An 18,351-nucleotide genomic window follows, 5' to 3' on the forward strand; every position below is an offset into this window, starting at 1 on the left:
CTTTCCCTTGCCTCACTTGATCTTCACATCTCAGTGCACCCAAACCTGCATTTCCATCCCCATTCCCACCCAGTCTCTCTGCACACACCCTTGCGACAGCCTGACGCCTCAGTCCCCTCTGCTGTGAGCAGGACATTTCTCCCTCATAATCCTGAGGCAGAATGCACCAAGGTTCAGGGTGATGGTGCTCCAGAGCTCCTTGGTTTCTTGCTTTTACAAGACTTTTGGGGAAGTGCACGCAATAGGACTGCAAAGAATCCTAACTAACCAGATACACATCCAAGCACGAGCCTCTACAAACATGCTGCTGCCAGGTAAAAAGAGCCCACTTCACTGTAAAGGCTGTTCCGCTGCATTTAAAATGGAATTAAAACATATTTAACTCACGTAAGTAATATGTAATACATTTAAGAATAAAATAAAAAGCCTCAGATTTGCAAAATACGAATCATTCATCAAACAGACACTCTGAAAGACTTCAGTGTGGAATCTCTAGGGATTAGCTGTGGGCACTCAGCCAAAGAGGCCTGCAAGCTCTGTTTCACTGACATGTATTTTTAAACTAGCTCCAGCACAGAGGAGGCCATTTGGGGCACAGAATACCAGCTTTGTGGGCTCAGACCAACCCCCCCACCCCCATTATCTTGCAGAGCATCTCTCTGTATCTCAGTTCTCCATCACTAAGGCTGGGATAATATGCCCTGTTCCTAATTCCTGCCTAGCTTTTATGTTTAAATCTGCAGGGCATGGACGACCTCTTCCTACATGTAGTACGTGATGCAACTCTGTCCCTGTTTGGTGATGAGAGCTGTGTGCATCTGTAATACACACCATGGAGACAATAAAAAATGCCAGGGCTGAAAGATCTTCAGGCATAACACAGCCAGTCCATGGCAGGGCCAGTTAGCTCTAGATCATTCCCAATTCTATTTAATGCATTATTCGAACCCACTGAGCGACAGAGCCTGCTGCCTCTTTAATAGCTTATTGATTAAATGTATTGCCACAGCCCGTGACACAAACTACTAGAAGCATCTCTCAGGCTGCATTAACATCCCCTGCAACTCCAGGTACACCAAAACCTGCCAGGGCTGGGTCAGGAGAACTGATGATTCCTTAAGCTAGTGGCCCCTGCCAACTCATGTTCAGCAAAATAGCTATTAACTTCTCTCAGTTTGCAAATCGCCCAAAATGCTGCAGAGACAAGAGGTTACACTGGTAACAAACAGAATTAGGCTAACAGTTTTAAAAGATTAGTGAAGTGTTGCTTTCCTTTCAAATTAGGGAAAAAAAAAACTTATAAAATAAGAACTTCCCCCCCAGAGTGTTTTCTCTCTCCTGAGATACCTGCATTGCTGCACATCCTCATCAACAGAAAAGCAAATGTTTATAAAGAGGGAGAAAAATCTAAGTTTGGAAATTAACATGAGTTAAAGGGTTTGCAGCTTGGTCTGTGTGAAAGAAAATGGGTAAAAAGTGCTGATCTAACCTCTGCAAAGCAATCAGCATATCAAGGGTGCCAAAGGGCTGCAGAGCCCTGGGACACACTGCTTGCCTGGAAGGAATCAGCAAGTTCCCTCTCCTGTTCCAGTCCAAACCATCACTTCCCTCTCTGAAAGTGATGATGAGGGCTCAAACTCCAAGATACTTTTTTCTGTCTCCTGGAGATCCTCAAGCAAAACAAGGTCCAGAACCCAAGGGGTGGTTTGGGGCCAATTCCAGGGCTGGCACCAGCACCTGCTGATCCCAGGGTCAAGGCAGGAAGGGGATAGCTGGCCTAGGAAGGTGAGGTGCTAATTTAAAAAAAAAAGGGCAGAACAAGCAGAAAAGCAGACATCAGTATGGCCTGCATGCCTCACCACCTGGGAGGGATTTGATTTAACATGCAGTTTGGTTTGAAATACCTGTAGGACCTCCATTTTTAATATAAGCTTTTACTGATCACTGTACTTGGAACACCTTGGATGGGAGGCAGCAGCGCTCAGGAGGGCCCGGCGCTTGTTTAGAAAAGATGCTTCTTGCCCCCGTGAGTTTACATTTCAACCTAATACAGAGAGACAACAGATGTAAGCAAAAATGCATTCTGGCTGCTTCCACAGCATGAGACATGTTAGGAAAGCACAGAAGATAAGTATAGACAAGAATAGTTTAAATTCATTTCTGCAGACATAATCCGCAAAGTGCGAAGTGGAACTTCTCTGTGCCTCGCAGGGAATCCAAAGCAAAAGAAAGTCCCATGACAGGGCTTAGCAGAAGCTCAGCACAAGCTCTTGAGCAAAGAAATGAAACAGGCATCTTCATATAGACAGAAGTTCTGAAATAACTGATTGAGGGAGGTGATGGATGTCTCAGAGAAGGAAACTCAGAAGGTGATGCAGACACAAACACTGCTCCCCAGCTTTGCCGTCTCCTCCTGAGCTGGTCAATCCGTGGGGAGATGAGCACACAGCCCCACCAGCAACCTCACTGCTCAGCACACTCTTCAGCTTAGACTCTTGCCTTCAAGGCTGTCCTTCCCAACTCTAATGTGCTGCCCCTGACAGAGCTAGACTCTCATTTCTAAGAATTAGAATTGGGCCCACTAATCTTGGATCCTAAAAACATAGCTGAAAGGACAGCTAACTCCTACAGCTCTGCTGTGCCCTGTTGTTGTTGTGCAATGCCATGGGACAGCGTGCTATGAAAGAAAGCACAGAGGCAAAGCATCCTGCAGAACAAAGCTGTTGTGTCTGCCTTGGACTCGCATGACCTCTTCCTTAGGGTAAACAAATGTGGACTTCTGAACCAGACACAGTTGGAGATGACTCTCCACTCCCAGGACTCCCAACTGATCCTGAAGATGAAAGAGAGTAAGAAAACCCTAAATGCTGTGTTGTTGCAGCACCATCTTCCCACATGTATCCCAGATGACCCTGCAAGCAGATACTAGCATTCTCTGGACCTGCTGGACTGTAGTTAATAACTGATTAACTGCTTATTTCTCATTTATTAACCTTTTATAACTTCCCTATACATGTACCCTTAATAAAAAGGGCAATCCTTTCTCTCAATATAGGTGGACCTTAGCTGCAGATTTCCTCCATAAGGACAACTTACTCCAGATTACATGATGACCTGGAATTTGGTGACTACTACCCATGCTTGGAAAGCAACACATTCATCAATGGCCAGGGATCATGCCCCACAGCATCCATCAGTCCTCAGTAGGACAGTTCATCCTGCAACAACACTGCAAATCAAGTAAAGCACTAATGCAGTGCCCAGGTCCCACTGATCTCTGAGGTTAAACACCTATTTAGCCCCTGGAGCTAGAAACAGTGGTTCCTTGCAGATGATTCACAAACCATCATCCCAGAGCCTGTTTTACACCAACCACTCCAGCACAGTTACTGAGGATTTATCTTACACATAAAAAATGTTATTTAAAGTGGTGCAACATTGAGTGCTCTAAAGGTAGGAGGCTGCCAAACTGAGGTTGTCACAGACAGGGACACAATCTTATTTACCACAAAGCCAATCCTTCTTTTCCAGCTATTTGCTTTATCTAGTCTCCAGCTTTCAGAAGCAGGAAGGATGTGGCTGCCTGCAGCCCCCAGCTGCATCTGCCATCCAGGCCAGATGCCTCCCAAAAGCAGGAGCTTTGGGTTCTCAGGTAATGGACCTCAAAACAGTAGCCTGTAGTGATGCAGCAGGATGCCTGCATCAGGGAGCAGCCACAAGAGGAGGGAAGTTATCACAGGCAAACTGAGTTTTTGCATCAGCCTTTCTAATAACCCCAGGCACTTTCAAAGAAAATGCTCTGAAACAAAACCAGTAAAGCTCCCAGCTTGGGCACCGAAGACTCCTGAAAAACTGCCACTACATCAGAGCTCCATCATGTTCTGCACATGCTCCTGGTTTAGAGCCAGCCCAGTCAGCCCTGCTGCCAGATGCCCTGCAGCTGTAGCTGGCCTTTCCCACTGACCAGAGCTGATGTGGCATGAAAGGCACCCTTTGCTGGGGAGTGGGACAAGTACCTGCTGCCATGGGTGTCCTTGTGGGCAGTGGGAGGACAGAGTGCTCTGGGTGGCCAAATTTTCCTCCTCTGCAAGCCCAGCAACCGCCAGCCTGCTCCTCATTCTTCTCTTCCCTTCTCCCACTTTCCCACCCTAGTTGCACTCACTAGCAGCACTTGATTCTCATCTACTACCATTCTCCTTTTCATATATTCAGCTCTACTCTTTTTGTGTCTCCCCTGGTCCTGCACATTATCTCCACCCCAACACCTTTCCTCTGATACTAGGGTCCACCCCACCAGCCTGTCCTCATCTCCAACACTGCTGTTCATAGATTTCTCCCCTCCTACCCCAGATTCAATATTTATAACTTGATTCTGTTTCTGCCCCTGTATTATTTTGCTAAAAGCAGGGCCAGAAACCTCCTGAGGGTCCCTGCTCCAGCCCTCAGGCAGTTGTTGCACAGCTGGTTGTTCTCAGGCCTTACCCACAACCTGGGGGTAACAACGTGCTCTGCCAGCACGAGCCACACTGCAGACTGTGAAAACCCACACCAGACTCAACATCACTTCTGAAACTTTGGGTGACAAACATCAGGGTGCAAAAAACTACACCTGAGCTGAACTGTTTTACTAAGGAAGGGAAAGGTACCTTCTAAGGCAATGACACCTCCCCTGCTAAAGCACGAGGGCTAGAGCTCTTCAAATAAAAGGTTACGAATATTTTGTCGTATTTTCTTCCAAGCTGCTCCTGAAAATGGCTTGAAAAACAACAACAAAAAAGTCATGTCCCCCTGACACAAAGAATCTCATCCCAGGTTACCAAATCTAGCAGAGATTTAGGCAAATCTTAGGGCATTTCAATGGAAAACACAAGGCAAAATTAACAGCAGGCTGTACTATCTGCCCCACCTATAGCAAGTTTTAAACTTTTGCTGACACGGTTCATTATCTTACAAAACAAATTGCTCCAAGTGAACTGTGACATTAGTGTGTGTGATTCTCCAGTTGCTCAGGCTATTAATGTTTAAGATGTAATTAGAAGTAAAGATTAGAAAATAGCCTTTGCAGAATATTTTTCAGACCATTAGTTGAAAGAATTTTCCACACAATTTCTCTCTGGCATTTCTGAGCACAAGGGCCTTCTCTTTATCAAGGGCTTCCCACCCCACTAAGCACCACGTGTTTCCAGCAGTCACGCCAGCCACCCACCCAACGTGCAGCAGCAATTCCAGCTCTTATTCCCCTACTTCACCAAACCAGAGAAGATCAGGTCAAATTAGACTTGTATTGACAAGGGGCTGCCTCGTTTCACCCGCCTCGATGGAGAAAGGCCAGATCAATCTTACTCTCTAATTCCTGAGACCCTCTTGGTAGCCACCTTGTTAAGAATTGAAGCCACATAAAGAATTGGAGAAAGAAGCTGGGAGAAAAACAATAGATTATTGCACAGCCACACACTGTAGAAATTATATGTATTGTCACGACTCAGCAACAGATGTTCTGTCCACTAACATTCAGGTCATGAAGGTGTTCTGTATGGGAAATTGTTCACATGAAAAGCCTTTCTGCATTTTCCTCAGCCTGCAAAGAAAGTTCCTTCTGCGCTTCATGGAAAATCTTTCTTGCCACCTAGAACCTTCTGGATGCAATGGCTGATTGGAAAAAATGTACTTGTCAAGCACACAACAGTCTGTCAGATTTTTGCTTCCTGGACCACGTTGATATTATTATTTATGCCATGGCAGAGGCTGCAGGAGCTGGTCATGGACCAGAGCTGAGCTGCCTAGAGCTCACAGGAGTAAAAAAACAGAAATCAGAAAAATTCAAAAGCAGATGAAGGGCAGTATCTAATTTTTTTCCTTTTCCAAGTTTTCCACCGAGTGCTTTTTAAGCATCATCTTTCCATTTTCAAACAAGGAAGCAGGCTGCACCCTAGGTCAGGAGCTCAACTAATCAAAACCAACAACAAAAGTGTCCCCACCTAGAACAGCCCATCAGAAACATAACAAACTCAACCACAGGAATCTCTACAGAAGAGGCTTTTTTTTTTTTTTTTTTTTTTTCCACATGAAATTTCCATCCAGAAATTTTTCAACTGAAGAGAACTTTTAAAGCAACTAGGGGAGAAACGAACACTGGTGAGAAACCCCACCGGAACCGCTGCGGTGCTCATCAGAGCTGCCCTGCAGTGAGCACTCCAGCACACACCTCACCTGCTTCACTGAAAACCCCTGCTCAAAATCCAGTTTTGGCACTGTCAACAGACCATCAGCTCCCCTTGTCACATAACCCAAGCCAGATACACCTAGATAAGGAGGCTTTTACTTGAGGGAAACATCTGCTGATGCTCTCCTCCCCACCAAAAAGAGCCAGGCTCTCTCCAGCTGCCTTCCCCCAAAAGTCATACTTCTCCTGAGGGGGTGGGGGTCCTGATATTTTGGATATTTAAGCCACATTCAGCATGTGAGTGGTTCTCTAAGTCCCCACGGAAGCATTTGTACTCTTAATATGCTTAAAATTAAGCAGGTGCATATGCCTTAAAGGTGCACCCATTGCACCACAAAGAGCACTGCTATTAAACCTCCTGTTCTCCAGAGTGTTTTTTTCTTTGGGGCTGGTAAAGAGTACTTTGCAGTTCCTTTGAACCTTATGTTTATGAGACACAGGTTGTACTTTTGAAAGCAAACTGGTTTCAGTTTGTGGTTTCCTTTCATCCAAGTGGGAGGCAATCTGAGAAGCTGGCATGGATCGTCCTTGGACACAGAAATACATTTCCTTGTAAAGGTACATACAAGCCACTAAACCCAGGCACACTGTGGCATGTTGGAGTGTTCATCTAGGTCAAGAATTTGTTTATACAAATTCTAAAAATGAATTTGTCTGGGGGGAAAAGGTTCTCTGTTTAGAGCATGAAGAGACATGGTAAACATCCATCAGAGCAGGCCCTCCTGTCTGCTGCAAACAGCAGAGAGATTGTTCAAGAGGCTGTTTTATTTTTTGTTCACTGGTTGAAATGCCAAAGCAGACATCCACCAGAGGCTCATCCACATGATGACCTACATAAATCCTCATCCCCTATCTCCAAAGGCTCAATTCTAACTATATTTTTTCCTTTCTTTTTATTTTTAAAAATCCACAACTAATGCACCAAACCTAAAACCTGGTACCACTGAGCATTTCAGCTGTGACAGCAGCACTCAGAGACCAGGACACAGCCTGGCATCCAGTTCCCAAGGATACCCTGCTCTGTTGTACTGCCCTCAGCTGGGGATATTCATGTCTGTGTGTGAGCTGCCTATTTAATCCACCAGCTAAAGAGAACCTTGGTTTGGTCCTGGACTGCTGAGTCCTGGCAGATGCTCTCACTAGATATATTAAAGCTTGAAAATCCAATATCCCTTTCTGTTTTAAGCTAGAGTTTATGGACAAGTTTCTGAAAAAGAACAGCTAAAAATGCTTTCACTGAATCCCCTTCTACATCCCTGAATAAATATATACAAACATAGGTATATACACATACACACACACAGGCATTTTATAGATATATATAAATTGGCAAGTCTTAACTACACAAGTTCAGGTCAAAGTGTTTCAGTAAATATACACCTTACCCAAGCCCAGGGAAGCAGAAAGAAAAACAACTGTGAAATAAATTTCTCACAGACACAGTTACTTCAGAAGACTCCAGAGATTACCACTTATTTAGCACTTAAATCTGCCCAGCAATGTGCAAGATAGAAAGATAAAGAAATCAGGTTGTTGGGGACTCTCCAAGGGCACTGAAGCTACATGCCTGGCACTGCCAACACCTCTGGTCCTCGAGGAATCACCTCTTACATTTTAGAAAACTTTTCAATTTCATGTATTCCAAAACGGACTCTAAATAAATGCAGGTGGTGACTGTGGAGATGCAGCTCATTCCAACTTCAGAAATTCAATAAATGTGGAACTAGGGAAATGGGAACTGAAGGGGGATTGGTAAGTCTTGTAAAATAAACATGAGAATGCTGCAGTAAAACACAGCAATGGAAATCCCAGGAACAGCAAACCCCAAAGACAATGGACAACTCATGCAAAGCAAAACTGGGGACAAGTTTGTCACTTTTTGCCCAGATGGTAGGCAGAAAGCTTGGTTACAGAAGAAAATGGAAAGCAACTTGGGTTTTTATGCTACTTGGAAGTTAACCACTGTATGTCATATCTTACACCTACAACTAGGTTCTAGAGTCAGGATTTTAAAAATATGTGATGAAATCAGAGAGAGGGAGGAGGGAGACAGGAAGGCATGAACCCAAATATTTTGTGATTCTTTCAATTTGTCTTCTGGGGATGAAGTGTTCATACCTTAGAATTCTGTTATGCTCTATCAAGGAAAATAAACTGGATTGTTCTGTTAAAAATAACAATACTGTATCTGTAATATAGTTCTCAGAGATGGGATTTTAAGGGAAGATGGATTGTGAAGCAGCGTATCAAGAGGCAGACTTTGTCTTACAAACTTTCTCCCTACCTCCCTAATACCATGGAGTGAAACAAAGATTATCTGATAGATTTTTAAAGAAAAATAGCAATGAACAGTTCTCAATGGCAGGAATTTTGAAAGATCAACCAACAGGGGCATCTGGCAGGACTCATGTTATTTAACATCTTTATAAAAGCTCTGTTTTCCCCCTTCCTAAGGGTCTTGGAGACACTGTGGATAGTTTTGGGAAAAACATCAAGTCGGTGTTCAAAGATCTTTAAGAACTGCTGGGAGGAGAGCTGTGAACAACACACCAGGCATCAATGTGCTACAGTGCAAACAAATAATACCTAAGACCCAGTGAGATTATCTGGGAGCAGGTTTGGAGGATCTGAAACAGGAATTCACACAGCACACACTGCACATGCTGACAGAGGATGTCCTGGAGACAGGAAGAATGAAGAGGCTTCTAAAGGGGCTTAGATTTTGGTGCCACTTTTTGGTGGATTGGCATATTCCTAGCTATTAAATATGGTAATATGGATTCAACCTGTCATTTGGGAATCCCTCTGCTGTTGACTGGTGGGGAACTGCAGTGCAGAAGGAAGAATATTTCTTGCTCCTCTCCTGCCCTTGCAGATCTTACACAGAGGACAACCCTTGGGCACTGCTGGTGTAGCCACAACCCAGTCTGAGCTGGCATCCCCAGTTTTTTCAAATAGATCAGCATCTCAACAGAACTGGGGAGGCCCAGGTTAAAGCAGACAAGAACCTTCCACTCTCTTCCAGCATACTGCAGTGTCTGAGCAGGACATCAGCCACCTCAAAGCAAAAAGGAACCCAAAAGCCATACCAGAAACCTTGAAAAGAACCTCTTCTCACTGGTACAGGATGCATGTGTGAAGACTGCTCTACTGAAAGGCAGTTATAAAGTCTGACTACTGATCAGGAAACATCTGATTAAGGTTGAGGGACCTGTAAGTAGGTATGTGATGTATCAGAACTGCAACTTCACATCACTTAAAGAAAAAGCTTAAAGCTCTGCAATGATGAGGCCTTGGTATGGGAACGGTCAGAATTGTGAGCTCTGGGAATTAAAATAGAGAGTAAAGCACTGAAAAAGAAAAAAAGTAATCCATTTTCTCTTAGAAAAGACTCCAAGGGAAGTCTAAGAATTAAAAGAGGGGAAGGGCTCCCAAACAGCCATTTCCTGCTGTCACAGAAGGAAATTCAGGAATCATCAATTTGTACAGCCCAATGCATAAAGCTTCCATAAGCACAAATCATGAGTCAGGATCTGATTAACATAATCTGATGCTAATACCCTTTCCAAATTGAATAAATGATTTGGAAGAACAGTTGACTGGTATGTTTATTTCTGTCACGGCCTGATCATGTACTAAGAGCCATAAAACCAACATATGGGCAACTCTGCAGTGTAAAATAACCCCCCAGAAGCTGCAGCCCTCAGCTCCAGGTAATCTCACATGCTTTCTTGTTGCCTGCCTGTCTCTGAAATGCTCTGCAGCCTCAGCTGTGTGAGTCCCCTTAGCCTTCCTGTGCTAATAAAACATATTTCTGGAAGGTGGTTACAGCTGGAAGACAGATTTACTGATGACACAGTCCAAAAAGATGAGAAGCTTTTAAAACACAGGGGCAGAAGAGCAGGCATGCCTTTAGCATTATGCACAGAGCAATACCAGATAGACACAGCTCTGCCAAAGGAAGCTGGAAATGCAACTCACCCCACTTTCTCATGTCTAAGCTGCACACAAAATATTAATGCCATGGTCAAATAAAACATTCTACCATTTTAGGCACATTGCCTAATTAGAGGCCATTGTTATCTGAGAAGACTGTTTTTGCAGCTGTCAGGAAATTAAATAACCCAAGGGTAACTTGGAATTAAATGAAGCTGTACAAACACATCGCCCAGCTCTGAAATCCTGACTCTGACAAGTAGCTCCTCTGCTTTCCAAGGGACTAACCACCTAACAAGGACATGCAGCTACCCTCCTGAGGAAAGACCTTCAGCACAAGTGTCCACCAAGAGAGCAATCAAGGCCTGATTAAAGGAAATGCTCATATAGAAACCCTGCTTGCTTCTCATGTTCAATCAATTCTTCTCTTGCAATCTAAGAACTAAGCTGGTTATGTTTTTACAGTGACCTTTAAAAATTAAACAAAAAGGAGGAGTGCACTTCCAGTGAGATTGGCAGTCATGTAAAATGCACAAAAATGCCCATTTAGAACATCTGCTTACAGTGGCCTCCCTTCTTGGCTTCCCACTTGTGATTTTGGCTGTGAGAAACAAAAGAACCCTCCAACTAATAGCAATAATATGAGTCTAAGAGTAAGGAGGCAAGTTCTTCCCAGGCCAGACAGATTTAACAATAAGTGGCATTGCACAAGAAAGTCAAAAGTTGTCATGCAGAAGTTGTTAGAATGTGACAGAAGCCTTCCCACCTGGCTGTAGGCACAGAGGGGTAAAGTGACTCACTACAGGCTATTGGGAGGGTCACTAGAAAACTGGTTTTACAGTAATATTCTGGAACAGATACTCAGGTCTTTGGAATGCAGTGATAGATAAAGTCCCATTTTGAAGCACAGACAAGCAGATGGTAATTTGGTCAAAAACTGATCCATCCCACAAAGCGTGTGTGTGACTTGAAACAAGTCACTTGGTCTCCTTTTTATCAGTTTCCTTATACGTGGGAGAAAAAATACTCATTCTTACCTCAAAAGGGGTATCATAAGACAGGAAGTATGAATATACTCCAAAAACAAAGCTTCATTATTATGTTTGGCTAAATATGTGGAACATGGCAAGGTAGATTCCAAAAATAATCGTTATGTCCACTCTCACTGGAGAGCTGGATTAGGGAGACAAACCCAGGTTAGGCTCCAGCCTGCTCTCAGGAAACCAGGCTGCTCTCTTCCTTCCCCTTCAGAGGATAAAGCACCACTAATAATGAGCAAAACTAGCTGCAAGCTTCAAAAGCTGGTGTTTGTTTGTGAGAAGGAAAAAGAGAGCAGAAATTGCTGTGTTTCTTTTTAATTCAGTGATAAGCAAAGGATGATTAAAGCTTGGCTGGAGATGCGTTCAGAGCAGGGCTCTGGGTGTAGCTCTCCTCCTGCATAGGATTGCCTCCCAAGTGCACTGACTTTGATGCCCTCTGTGCATGATGATCTGGGTCTGTCCCACCCTGTTGACCATAGCTTTTTGCTCCCTGCCAGGAAAACATTCCTCAGGGCCAGCCTCTCCTCTCTCACTCACTACTTCCCCAGCCAATGGGCTCCATCATCCGAAAGAATCCAGGATTTTGTCGTTGGCAACCAGGGGACAGGAACTGCAGGAATCAGCAGGTTTCCCACGTCCTGACAAAACTTTCCCTGTGTTTCAAAAAACTCTTGGCAAAGGCTTTGCTCACAGAATCTGCAAGCTGGGGGGTGGGGAAGAGCTAGGCCAGAGGAGCAGCAGAAGGCAGGGCTGATGGCTCACGCGGCGCGTTTTATCAAGACACAAACCCACCAAAAGAAAAGATCAGACAAAAAAAAAAAAAAAGACATAGATGCAGTTGGACTCTCACTTCCAATTATTTTTGTATTTTCAAACAGAATAGCCTAAGGAATCCTTTTTTTTCCTTCTTCTTCTTTTTTCAAAAAATTACATTTCAAACAATATCTCCCTGAACTGACAAAGCAAATTATTACATTTCAAGCAAGACTTTAAGATGGAGCCATTAAATTCCTAACCATTGTATGGCTGTAGCCTTGAGGTTGTGAGACTTAATCCTGTGTAAGATTAAATACTGAGATCCAAGATTTTGAAAAGATTAGGCAACTTTTTTCATAAATGGGTATTTTCTTCTACCATAATCTCCAATCTGTTCTGCTGTAGAGATGATTTATTCAGTAGGTCTGCAACTGTACCCATTGTAAAAGTGAATCCTGTGGGACAGAAGCTACCTGAATTATTATTTATCGTGGCCATTGCCTGTTACATTATCAAAGCATTTCCACATGTTTGCTAATTAATCTTTATAAGGCCTATTATGAGATGATTTAATAGGATTATCCCTGTTTTTCAGATGAGGAAACTGAGACACAATGAGAGACTTGTCCCAGGTCAAACAGAAAAGCCTGCACCAGACCTGGAAACTCCATCAGGCTGCTCCAACTTCTGTCCTTTCACCAAAGCTGATCACTGGAGAGACTCATTTGCCCAACACCAAACCAAAAAAGAGTCTCTGTGGCCATCAGGCCAAAAGCCTGAACTTGATGGTTGGCCAGTGTGTCACCATTAGCTTAATACTGCGCACAAAGCAGAGAACATCCCCTCTTTGGTTTGACTGCACAAGAATTGGCTCAAAGCACCAAGCTTCCCCTTTCCCCCCTCAAAAGAAAGCTGTTAGTTTGGAATCAAACACACACATCTCTCTGCAATTCCAGAGTCAGACACAAAGAATTCCATGGATTCTAGTAAAACCCAAGCAACCAGACACGTTGCACTGGGATTATGAGACCTGCTAGCCTTGATCCATCATTAGCTCTGGAGTCTTTGTACCAAGGCTGGCAGAAAGCTGGAAAAGATTGATCACTGCATCAGGAGAAAATAAAGCTGGAAGTTTCTGGGCACAACACTTGCCACCTCTGCCCCAGAGCCTAAGGAACAGACAGGATGGAGGTCTGGTTGGCTTTACCTCCTAGGTCACTTGACCAGGAGGATCCTCCAAGCCTGCCAGGAATCAATGTTTTCTCACTTGGACAAAAGACTGCTGATTTTTGGCAAACCTGAGACACAGGGGCCTCCATTCCTGCACCAAAGAGAAAATCTGGCCAGTCTGGTCAGGGACCAACCCTGGGGAGTGCCTCACACTTACATGTTGCAAGGGATTGTACCACAAAAGAAATGTTTGCTCTGTTTGCAAGTGATGACAGACTTGTTTTTTTGGAAGGTTATTGTAGTCTCATCATTTCTAGACTAAGGTCACAGCATTTATGAGATGCCAAGGTGGAGGAAATCCACTTCCTCATCAGGTCATGAACTTGAGAAAAGCACAGCTTGAAATTTGACGTAGGTTCACAACTAGCAAAGGGCTGAATGCCTTGGGAAAAGGAGTATATTTCTCTGCTCTATCACCAATCCCTCAGCTCTCACAGGGTGCTCCATAGAGAATTCACTTGAAAAGCAGGGAAAGATCACAAATTACAGTCCTACAGAGTATACAAATTCTTCAGAAGGTCTTATGGAATGTATTCAGCCTTGTCCTTTCTGGGGTGCACAGTGAGCTAACCAGGTGTGTCTCCACTAAGCTGGCAGACTGTGGTGAGCTCCAGGTACAGGCAAACAATAAAAGCCACCAACTCCCCTTAAATCCTGCCTTAAAAAAGAAACAAAACTGTCAAATGCTGGCTAGAGAAACAGCTAAGCAGGGCTGCTACTTCTCTGTTGAGCTGCATCTTGCTTTTAGAGACCAACTTAAAATTTCAGTGAGTCATTCCATCATTTCAGCCAGAAAAGCTTTTTTAGGTCCTGCATTTATGAGAGCAGGTTGATAAGAGTGAGCCATGGTATCTATCTGCTCATCTATCTCAGACTTTGGAAAGTGCTAGGAAGCAGCCAAGACGTAATAAATTTAAAGGAGGAAATTGTGGCCAGTCAAGTGGTTCAGGAAGAGATGTCTGGGCTTTCTCACCACAGGCTGAGAAGCAAAAATAGATATTGATACACACCCATCTGGTGGGGAAAACAGTGAAAAATAAGTATCATTTATGCAATATTTCTTTAAATAGGAGCAAGCAGAGAAACTGGACCAGAAGACTTTATGTGGCAGGTTACAAGCACAAGGCATAATATGTGTTACCAAGATTTGCAAACCCACTCACATGAGCTCTAAGGAGAAAGTGCTGCTTTCCTCAGGTGACACAAACCAGACCTTGGGATATTACTTATTTCTCATCCATCCCTCCCTTTCCCCAAAAGCTGTAACTACTAAACCTTAGCACCCCCTTGCAAGGACAGAAACCCCTTGCAATCACAGCCCCCTAACATGTTTCTTGATCTACATCAGCGTTTATATACTGCAGGAAAAACTTTTCCAACCAAACACACATTTCTAATTAACCAGCAGTCAAATCTCTATGTTTTTAATTTGAATTTAGATCATTAATACCACATTACTTTAAAAAAAAACCCAAACAAACCTGAAAACCACAGACACAGGGTAGTCTGGCCAATACAGAGATCCAAAAAGAGAGCGACTGTGCACGTGTTTAATAGAGAAAAACATCTTCTGCCTAGCAACAAGTCAGCTCTCCTGGCTGTCCAGGAGAAGGAATTCAGTGCTATAAATGTCAGCAAGCAAATTAAACCACCATGCCCAAGATACAAAGGCCTAGTCACTGGGCAATAAAAATTAAAGGTGAAATAGTTATAGAAGAAATATTCAAAAAAAGAGGCATCTATTAGCTTGCTTCCCTCTGTGTCTTTAAATAAAAGTTACAGATTGCTCCCAGCTAGATGGGTTCTGTGCTTGCACTTATTTATAAGTTGATTTCTTGCCCATTTTATATACAGGATGAGAGAGAGGACACTAAAAGCAATTTACCATTTTGATGTTATTGAAAAAAGGACTCAGTGTGGTACTAAAGCATATGATGGTCCTGAAATTCAAGGTCAGATAGGGAACAGGTTGTCTGGGGATGATGGCTATCAAAACAAAGTGCTGCCAGCAGGAGGGCTTTTTTTCTTTTTATCCTTTCTTTTCATTAGAATGAGGTCAACATTTTATGAATTCTGACAAAATCTCTCCGCTCCTCTAACTAGTTGAGATTTTTCAAATAGTTCCATTATTCTTAACATACTGAGCAATTTATTGTGAGGTATGAACTGAGACTAGGAGCCTCCTCATCCTGGAGCCTCAGTAAATGCATGGCCTCACAGGAGTTACTAGCCACATTAGGCAGCCAAAGAAGATGAAAGGAAGGACCCTCAGCTCCATCTTGCAGATGAACCCCAGTGTGGGGAGACAGAGAGACTTGCTCTGTATTCACAGAGGAGACCTTCCCACTGCTGCCTCAGTACTGAAATCAAATTGTCCCTCCTCTCTGGTTCCAAACCTCAAGCCCACAGTGACCTACATGAAATGGGCTGGCCAGTTCCAGGAGATGGAAGAGTACATGGTGATGTGTTGTCCTCCACAAACTCCCAATCTCCCTGAAACTGGAATAAGCATTTTTACTAACTCAGAAATCAAAAGGATTCACTCCTCCCTTGTTCCCAGTATTTATTTTCTCCTTCTCTGACACCTTCCAAGTTCAGTGCCTACAGAGAAGGAGCATGAACAAGGGACACCAACCAAGTGCCAATGCTGGGATGGGAGCAATCTCACCTGGAAAACTGAGCATTCCAGGGAGCAGCAGCCACTCAACTTCCCTGCCACATGTTGGCTGCACAGCAGGTGATAAATACAAGGATTTTACATGGCTGTCCAGGCACCCCAGTAGCTGAAACACTTGTGTTCATGCAGAAGGGCCCATGGCCAAACTCCTTCTGCTAATTCATCTCAGCATCAGCCAGGAAAAGAGCTTTCTGTGCCCTGTCTCCCTGCGTTATTTGCTGAATAAAATTCTTCCTCATTAACAGGCCAAAGCCCAAGAAACAGCCACTGGAACAAACAAGGGTCTGTGCAGATCTAATCCCCACCTCACTGCCGGGGAATTAAAGCAAAGAATGAGGCTGCAGCCATTCCCTTCCAGCACCATGAATGCTTAAGCAGGTTATGGCTTTGCACTGCAGACGTTTCTGGGGAGAAGAAATAATGACTTCTTTACCAGCCCCACTCATGGCTACACTCTCAGGGAAACAAGCATGAGGATTATTTCTTGACGTAAGAGTTAAGAATGATTGCTGCATGTCAGTATTTTTGAAGTGTTAATCTCCAGGATTGCTGAACCTGCCAGTACTTCTCCAGCCTGTTATTCTGCCTTCAGTGCTGCTTGTGTTGTGCAGGAGAAGGCACCTGCCTGACTTGAGAGATGCCAGCTAACAGGACAATCTTCTCCCTGTTGCCACAGCAAAAATTCATAGAGGTGCCCAAGAAAGAAAGGTCCTAACTTTCCACACAGAAAAGCCTGCCCTTTGGAGACTTACATCGAGTTTGTTAAGCACCAGAAGAACAGAAGTTACCTGGACAGGCAGAAACAGTCACTTCTTGCTGCTGGACCTGCTACCTAAACTGCTCACCAAAGGTGAGAATTCACCCTGTAATTCTTGAGCTTAACCTGGTCCTTGGCTAGTCAGGCCAGGGAGCAGCTCATGGACATGATGCTGCTTTGCAAGAAGGAGGGATGCTGCAATTCTTGGAGATCTTGATCCTGTTCAAGTCTATGGGCTGATTACAGACTATAGAAAGGCCAAGAGAGATTCCTCCCTGAGGTATTTGTAGCCAGATTGTGAGGGAACACAAGGAGCAAAGCTGAGTCCTTTCACTGTTACAAAGCACTCAAGATGGTAGATCCTGAATTCCTCCAGACTGTGAAAAACTTGCAGCTTATATAAACAAGGAACGTGGAGGGAGTAACTCTAGAGACTGTGGTCAGGACTAACCCTGAGAGGAAGTTTTGGGTGGTGTGGTGGCAATCCAGAAAGAGCATGGGCTGGGCACAAACCCAAAGGGCACAGGGTTGTGTTAGAAGAGTTCACAGGGTGCACAGTGTGCAAGTCTTGCCATCAGATCATCACTTCCCAGCAAAGAGCAATGAAAAGATGATGAAGCTGCCAGCTCTGTGACACTACTACCCATGCTGATCATGTCATACACTGTCAAAACCAGAGCCCAACAGAAGCTACATGGATGCTGTAACTCTCAGCAGTGAATTCACGTGCCTGTGAGAGCCAAGGTAACAAAGTGCAAAGGGCCAAGCAGACAGGACTGCTGCTCTGAAGGGCAGCAGCTCTGCCTGGCTTCCAGAGATAACCCAGGGCACTGGTGGGACATGCAGCTCCTGGGATTTGCTGCCAGCACAACCAGTGGCACAGACAGTGCAACACAATTCCTCACTACTGATGAGCAAAACCACTGTTCAAGCTTACCTTTGTTCCCAGCTGGAATAATTTTCAGAGTGATGAATAGAGCGTGACTGCCAGAGACTGTATGGGGATGGTTGCAATCCAAACCCACCACCAGGGATTGAATTCTGGAATCTGCCTTGTGTCAGCTGGGCAGAGAAATGAGTGACCTGGCTCTCACAGACACAGGTGGGATGCTGGAGATGACCATGCCCCCAGTGTGGCACATCTGCAGGGACACCCCGGCACAGGGACAGACTCCTCCTGAAAATGGGAATCTCTGTGCTTCCTGCTCAGTCACAGGCTGTAGCCCTTGGAACAAAAACTTTCCTCCTCTTTTGGTGTCTTCTCTCTTAAGAGGAAGCCCTCATAGGGAGGCTTGGAATCCTACTATTAGGGTAAAACCAAATTTGAATCTATTTCCCCTGCTACCACCAGTGATAAAAAGAGCTGATACTACTGATAGTAGTATTAAAAGTTTTGTGCATTTGCTCCCTGAAAAAATGCAACAAGGGACATTCTGGCAGCAGAATTGTGTGTCACCTCCTCTTTTGGGAGCAAAAGCAGAACATGTGACAAATACTTTCAATCAAACCCCACAACTCCCAAATTACAAGCAGCAATAGCAGGAAAGATCCATTCCCCTATTCTCAACCTAATGATTATTTTATGAAAATGTTTAGTCACCATTGTAGTGTTCTAAAATCTAATAATTTATTCTATTCTATGTTTATGAGTATTTCTGGGACTGAAAGGGGAATAATTCAGCAATGCTGCTGATTATAAAACTTGGACTCTGTTCTAAATAAAGATGGTACA

At 44.1% G+C, this 18,351-nt stretch overlaps 1 protein-coding gene across 1 annotated transcript in view; it reads right to left on the reverse strand.

Annotated features, from left to right (window-relative positions):
• Positions 1 to 18,351, reverse strand: part of GATSL2 (GATS protein-like 2) — a 116,518-nt gene that overhangs the window by 33,480 nt on the left and 64,687 nt on the right. The gene's annotated exons all lie outside the window — the stretch shown is intronic.

Source organism: Chaetura pelagica, unplaced genomic scaffold (genome assembly GCF_000747805.2).
Source record: "Chaetura pelagica isolate M959 unplaced genomic scaffold, ChaPel_1.0 scaffold49, whole genome shotgun sequence".
Classification (NCBI taxonomy): domain Eukaryota; kingdom Metazoa; phylum Chordata; class Aves; order Apodiformes; family Apodidae; genus Chaetura; species Chaetura pelagica.